At 36.1% G+C, this 7,714-nt stretch overlaps 1 long non-coding RNA gene across 2 annotated transcripts; it reads left to right on the forward strand.

The window, feature by feature from the left end:
• Positions 1-2,501: 2,501 nt before the first annotated feature.
• Positions 2,502-5,850, forward strand: LOC125673584 (uncharacterized). Of its 2 annotated transcripts, none has more exons than XR_007369603.2 (3): positions 2,502-2,583; positions 4,874-5,220; positions 5,632-5,850. It is a non-coding gene; the product is annotated as an uncharacterized LOC125673584 (long non-coding RNA). The 2 variants fall into 2 exon arrangements; XR_007369602.2 differs by lacking the exon at positions 2,502-2,583 and adding an exon at positions 2,607-4,453.
• Positions 5,851-7,714: the final 1,864 nt, after the last annotated feature.

Consider the following 7,714-nt stretch of genomic DNA (forward strand, 5'->3'; position numbering starts at 1 on the left):
ATATCTAGGAGTCTGTGTTTGTCCAACTATCTATTATATATTGCTAATTGATCACTATTCGTTTTCTTTACCTTTCATGTGTAGCATTTGTCTTTAATGGGGAGGAATGTGGTACTTTTGGTTTAACTTCTACTTGTAGAAGTTTGAACTTCTATTCCGATATCAATCATTTATCCGTTGCATTTGACCACGTCCACTTTATTTGTCGGCCAATGACAATACCGGACTATTCATGTTTTTAGGTCACCTGATTAAAGTGTAAAACTTATACGGTACCAATTTTGATGCACCAGATGCGCATTTCGACAAATTATGTCTCTTCAGTGATGCTCAACTGAAATGTTTGAAATCCGAAATAACAATGAAGTTTTAGAGCCATTATAGGCAAAAATAGCGTGTCAAAAAAGTGGGGTCAAATTCGTTGAAGGATAAGAGCTATGCGTGAGGAAGATAATCCTTAATTTTGAAATGAATTTCTAAATTTTATAACAGCAATTAAATATACATCCGTATTTTCGAGCTGGTAATGCAGTACTTAGCTACTGGGCTGTAGAGACCCTCGGGGACTAACAATCCACCAGCAGAGGCCTCGACCCAGGGTCATAATGCAAAACTTATACGGAACCAATTTTGATGCAGGTGACCTATTGGAATTGGTTGTCGTGCGTTAACAATTGCACATTTTTAACTTCCTGATAATTACCATTCCAATTCATTTCAAATTTAATATGAAGCATCATTGGGACAAGGGGGGGCATAAATTGTAAATTTCAGGACTCCAGCACCCCTGGGGCCCTAGGGACGTGGCAAAACCTGCCCAAAATAGACAAATTTTCAAAAATCTTCTCAAGAACCACACACGTGAAACAAAACCTAAATGCATACTGATATCAAGCAGGAAGGCCTCCACCAAATTTGTAAATTTCATGATACCCGCTGTAGGGGTTCTAACCCCAGGGGGGGGGGGGGGCTTGTTTTATAGTGTTTATGTGTAAAACACTTAAATAACATCTTCTTTAGTGCTATTCATATTAAATTGAAAGTAAATAGATATTTAGAAAGAACAGGTAGTCCTTTACCAAAATTGTAATTTTGATGATCACAGGGATAGGGGTTTCAGTATCGGGGTGGGGGCCAAAATGGTCAGGTATTAAATGTATGAACAATAGACATTTTTTACTTCTTGATAATTATCATTCCAGATCTTTTGAAATTTGGTACGAAACATATTTGGAACATGGGGGACATAAATTGTAAATTTAAGGATTCCTGCATCCCTGGGGACTTAGGAGTGGGGCAAAAACTCCCCAAAACCTGACCAATTTTCAAAAATCTTCTTCTCTAGAACTGCACAAGTTTAAGAAAAACTAAATGCATAGTGATGTAGAGCGGGAAGACTCCTACCAAAATTGTAAATGTCATGATCCCCTGGGAAGGGGTTCTTACCCCAGGGTGGGACCAAACTTGTTATATAGTGTTGATGTGTAAAATACTTGAATAGTATCTTCTTTTGTACTATTGATACTAAATTGTAAGTAAATATATATTTAGAAAGAACAGGTAGTCCTTTACCAAAATTGTAAATTTTATGATCGCAAGGGTATGCGTTTTGGTACCAGGGTGGGGCCAAAATGGTCAGTCATCAAATGTGTAAATAATAGGCATGTTTAACTTGTTCTTGATAACTATCATTCCGATTCTTTTCAAATCTGATATAAAACATTTGGAACAATTGGAACATATTAAATTGTAAATTTCAGGACAAGTGCACCCCTGGGGCCTTAAGGGTGGGGCAAGAACTGCCTAAAAATTGACAAATTTTCAAAAATCTTCTTCTTAAGAACCGCACACATGTAAGAAAAACTAAATGCATAGTGATATCAAGCAGGAAAACATCTACCAAAATTGTAAATTTCATAATCCCCGAGGTAGGGGTTCTTACCCCAGGGAGGGGCCAAACTTGTTTTATATTGTTTATGTGTAAAACACTTGAATAAAATCTTCTTTAGTGCTATTTATACTAAACTGAAACTGAATGCATCGGGCAGGTAATCTTTTACCAAAATTGTAAATTTGATTTTCCCCAGAGTAAGGGTTCTGACCCCAGGGTAGGGCTAACCTTAGTATATAGTATTTATGTGTAAGTTTGTTGATACTGTATAAACTAAAAATACATGCTTGATGTTTTAATGTTAATACACCTATCATTTAAAACCTTTCATCAGTGTATGCACTTTTGAGGGCAGTTGAAGTTTTCAGAAGACATCTTGTTTTATACTGTTGCTGAACATAAGAGTTTAGCTTAGATATTCAGAACAGGAATTTTTTCTCGATTTCATGACCCATGGAAGTAGTGATACTTTTTCAAATTCAGGTGACCGAAAACGCCTGTAGGCATCTTGTTAAAAAACGTTTCCTACGCTATATTTCAAATCTCCTTGCATCATTTATATTTTGATATCTAAAAAAAGAAATTGGATTTTCGTTAACTCTATTTTTAACGGCCTTGGACCATTCATAATCAATATAGTGTAACAGGTATCTTGGGTTTGCAATAGTTTACGTTTGAAACTGAACGCACCGGTAAGTGGAGATATTCTCTTCGTTTTATGATACAATAACTAACCCTAGAATAGAATCGATTCTTTAAGGCAAAATCATTTTTCGACTCTATGTATGAATATTATACTTTGATATAAATTTGTTCACTGAATGAGAAACATTTGATAAAAACATTCCATCACCCTCTGAAAAATAAAACCACGCCTCCTGGTCTGATGGAGTGCAGCAGTGGTGAACACTACTTTACATCGGGTGGTATTGCAAAGGAAAAAATTCATAAGCATTCGTTTTACCATCGAAAACGTACGGTTTTTCATTTACAGTTTTCCTAACATTCAGTATGATATATAGCTTGCATGCATGTAAGAGAGAGTGGCATTGGGAATGGTTACCCATCGATAAACCATTGCTCACCTCGTTTTGGCCTTGGTATACCCTTGTTTTCTCAAGTTGAAAGTTCCCAAGGCTACCATCACTTGCATGTAATATTCGTACATTGTGTAAAATGTTGAAACATATGATTGAATGGATATATATAATTTCAGTGTTTTCATTTTCGTTGAAGTAAGTGTCATTTAAAGTTTTATAGTCCGAATTTCGACGATTTTTTGCCACCTTGTAACACCCCTGTTAAACCATCGCATGTACGTATTGATGAGGCTGTACCACACGTCATACATTATTTCACCTGTTTTAACCAGAATATCAGTGTTTACAAACAACCGTCACTTGGCCATTTCTAGTGATAACTTTAAAAACTTATCAATCTGATTTAAAGAAATTCTGTACATAAATGATACATAAACATCGGATCATACAGCTGTAACAAGAGCAGACTGTTTTGATTTCTTTTATATATTGCAATATATTTGAATTAGAGGTATTTGTAGCAAATTGTGTGTATAACCTGCATTAACAGTGATATTTTGATGTTCTAAACGATTATATCCTAGGTTTTACTTTAAGCGGTCTTGGTCCATTCTTCATCATATTTGGGTATTTGAGAAAAATGTGTATTTCCTAAGCTATATTTAAATGGCATTGCATCATTTATATTTGTATTTTGATGCTTAAAAAAAGAAATGGGATTTTCTTTAGGTCTATTTTAAACGGCCTTGGACCATTCATAGTCAATAAAGCAGATCACCTGCCCTTCCTGGTTTTTCGGTAGTTTACGTTTGAAACTGAAACTAACGACAACAGTAACCAGAAGTATATACCAGGTTATTTGATCACTACAATCTACAGGAAGTACAGATATAATTCTGCACTCGTTAATCACTTAGACTGTAATGGAATCTCTCCTTTTGTGCTTCAAATTTCTGCTGTGGAAAAATTGTTTTTCACTATATTTTTGTCTTATTAACATCGTGAATCAGAGACATTTCCCGAGACCTGTCCTGTTAGAAATTTAAAATTCTGAAGCTTACTCGTGGCTTTGTCATATCTGTTTAGAAATATCATCTGCTCAGCGTATGACATTTGAATGTAGTTAAATGAACATTATGCAAGTTGATTAAACAGTCAAAACAACAAGAATTCTAGTTTACAGGTGGTATAGTTTTGTTAACTTCATCTGACATGACAGGTTAGTCAATCATTGACAAAATGAACTCTGTCCGACTCTCCTCAGCTTCCATTTCAGAGGTTTTGTCGATTGAGGTTTTAGATAAACATGCCTGCCGTCCATATGTACACTATAGCATCAGGCAACTATATGTAATATTTTCAAATTTGAGTTATCCGTGTTTGTCTAACTCTTATTTTGTATCCTAATAGGAGTTATGAGATGCTCACTGTTTTTTACCTTCACCTTTTCATTATGTAAGGTAGAAGAAGCATTCCGTCCAATATGTGTTCTTACGAGTTGACTGACTATGATTCATGATTAGTAAGTCTGTTGATTTCACCACAATATGGTTCACCAATGCTGAATGAGATATTCAATAACTTCTCCATCAAACTTTATACAGCTTCTCTTTCGCAGAAAATATCTGTGATCTTCAGGAGCTTTCAATGCCGGTGATTTCAAATGTAGTTTTCTTATAATCGCTGATGATCATTTCTCGTTCAATTAGAAACATTTTAAAGACATGTTTAATTTCTTTACATTGACGATGTTCCACTTTGGCAAGAATGTTCTTATCTCAAAACCTTTCTGTTTTGCGAGGGAGTAATTAAAGAATGAAAAAAATGCGCAATAGAGTTCAATTTCACCTTCATGCAAACAGCAATAATTCACACATTTTGTCACTAGAGATGGGCAATAGTCTGAATACAGCAATAATATATACATTTGTTTTGTCAATAGAGATGGGGAATATTCAAAGAAAGGGAGGTGCAATGGGGCGGCACTCCGGAGTAGGGTACGTGTATATCATCAAAGGCGGCTCAAAATTTAAAGTAGGATGTTCGAAGGATCCGGCAAGAAGAGTAAGAGAAATCAAAAGACTGAAACCAAAGGCCAAACTGTTCAAAGTATTCAAGGCAAGGGAAATGAATAGGGCAGAGTCTGCTGCCCAACGATCAAACATTAGGAAAGGAAGCAAAAGGGCGAGGAAGGTTGCCACTGATTGGTTTATCAAAGACAAGAGAAAATCTTAGAAAGCCATAGCTAGAACGACAGGGAATGCCGTTTACCGCCATAACGGGATTATAGTAATAGACCTTATTTTCTAATGTGTCTCTTGTTTTTATTTCAAAAGCATACATGATTACGAACATGTTAAGTCCTTTTTTGTGTGTAATTGAACACTAAAGACTGCTTAGGAGGTTAATGATATAATGTAATGACAGAAATTAAACGTTTTTGAAATAAGACCGTGATGAAATAATTCGGTCATATTGATTCCTTCCCACGGAGTCAACGAAAACACTTCACAAAGGTTCAATCCAGTTATCAATTACTGGACAGGTAGCGTAATTCAAAAATCTGTTCACTTGTTACAGAAAAAGGTATCTATGATTTTCTATCATAACTACCCAGCTATATATCAAACCATAGTTACGAAAGGTGACATATTCTACCATACAATTTGACGACTGTTTTCTCTCTCTTTACCTTTACAGAAAGCTCGAAGATCAAGGAGAAAGTGAAACCAACATAAACAAGGAACACTTAACCAGAGCACGCCAGTCCATTACTATGTTTACAACTTCCGGATTGGACTCTTGTAATGTTAAGAATGATATTAAACACTGTACATTTCATCCTCCTGAAAAAAACCTTTCTTATGTTACGGAGTTTTTCTACAGTGTGTTAAAAGCGCTAATAAAAAGAGAATCTTTGCTTTTGTAAATTTTTACTGAATACAACAAATACTCTGATAAACTTGAAAACTAAGTTGGGTGATGTAAATACATATGGTATCAATTTCCACAAAAAACAGATGACAAATTATCCACATGCATGTTTAAGGACATCCCTTGCAAGATGTTTTATATACATGTAAAACAAATATTTGGGATTTTGTCACTTTATATTAATACAACACAGCCTTGGTGAATGACGGTTTGGGGTCTAATTACATACATCTCCGGTTTATGAAAATAGTATTCATTTTTCAGACTTTATAACTTTACTGCTTTCTTCATTTATTTTTTGTATTATGTCCCTTTCGAGAATTTTTCACTCATATTATATCCCAACATCACGAACTGTGTGTGAAGTACTATGTGTGATGTCCACGGCAGCACCAGAGAGGGTTCTGTATCGTGCCAACATCTATCGTGACACGGGGGCTACGTTTTTTAAGTTCTCATTCGAAAAAAAGCGCTATTCTCACTTCTGAATGAAAAGTGAAGATAAGAAACAGTGATGAATCTCACAATTTTTATAATCAATACGAAATAGAGAGTTGGGCAACCATTGGATATAGCAGAAGTGGGATCAGGTGCCTAGGAGGAGCAAGCATCCTTTGTCGACCGGTCACACCCGCTGTGAGCACTATATCTTGATCAAGTAAACGGAGTTATCCGTAGTCAAAATCAGTGTGCCAAGAACGGACTAATAATCGGTATGAAACATATCAGACAGCTTTTGACCGAATGAATGGTCGTATTGGCAAACTAGATCGTATATAACAACCATAGAATTAGCAAAATGCTGACTTTAAACGAGACTGTTGGAACCCCTGCGCCAACTTGTTTGCTTCGATTTAAAAACTGACCATAAGCACAAGCTCTTGCGTATCGAATCAGTTGAGAGATATAAATACCATATACAGGTGATAATGAAATATTGCTACATGAATATGGGAAGTTAACGATAGATTAATTGATGGAATCTTGCTTAACGTCTCGCTCAAGAATTTTTCACTCATATGAAGACGTCACCAAGAGCGGTGAAGGGCCTCAAATTTAGGCCAATGCTCGGCGCTTATGGCCATTGATCAGTGAGGGTTCTTTAGCGTGTCACACCTACTGTGACACGGAACATTCGTATTTAGGGTCATTTCCAAGGAACCGTGACATTCACACCTGATGCCGGGCGTTTGGCGATGAAACTGTCACTACCTGTTTTAACGACTTAGGTCTGTCGCGGCCGGGATTCGAACCCCGGCCCGCCGCATGCGGTACGAACGCTCTAACCTTTCGGACACCGCGGCGATAGTTGACGATGGAGAAGATGTAATCATCATGTTTGTCATAAAGTTGAGTTGTTAGTTGGCGATTAAAAGCTACTTTCCATAAAATTTCTAAGTATCAAGCAGAAGTGGACGACTCTCTGGTTGCTTTTATTTCGAGTACACTGGGATACATGTATATCGAATCGACATATAAATGAAAGCTATTATTATTAATAGATAAAATGTCAATATATCTAATTGTCGAATTGAAGGCCACATCAAGATATTTTTTCTTCTCATGTTGACGTTTTTTAATGAATTATGCTTCATAGGAATATAAAAACAGGTCATCTAACAAAGAAGCACAATTCGTACCCATGGGGATTTCAAAAACTGTTGGAAGACCTGATCACCAAAGACCACGAAGATATTGTCAATGAGGAATTTCATCATCATTTTTATTTCAACTTCAGAGTACTTGTGCGTGGAATCAGAAGAGCGTCTAACAAAGTAATGTTTTGGATGACTGATCACTGGATAGGAATATCTGCGTTTTCCATTTTTCTTTTTTTTGAAGAAGCAAC

Source organism: Ostrea edulis, chromosome 3, assembly GCF_947568905.1.
Source record: "Ostrea edulis chromosome 3, xbOstEdul1.1, whole genome shotgun sequence".
Classification (NCBI taxonomy): domain Eukaryota; kingdom Metazoa; phylum Mollusca; class Bivalvia; order Ostreida; family Ostreidae; genus Ostrea; species Ostrea edulis.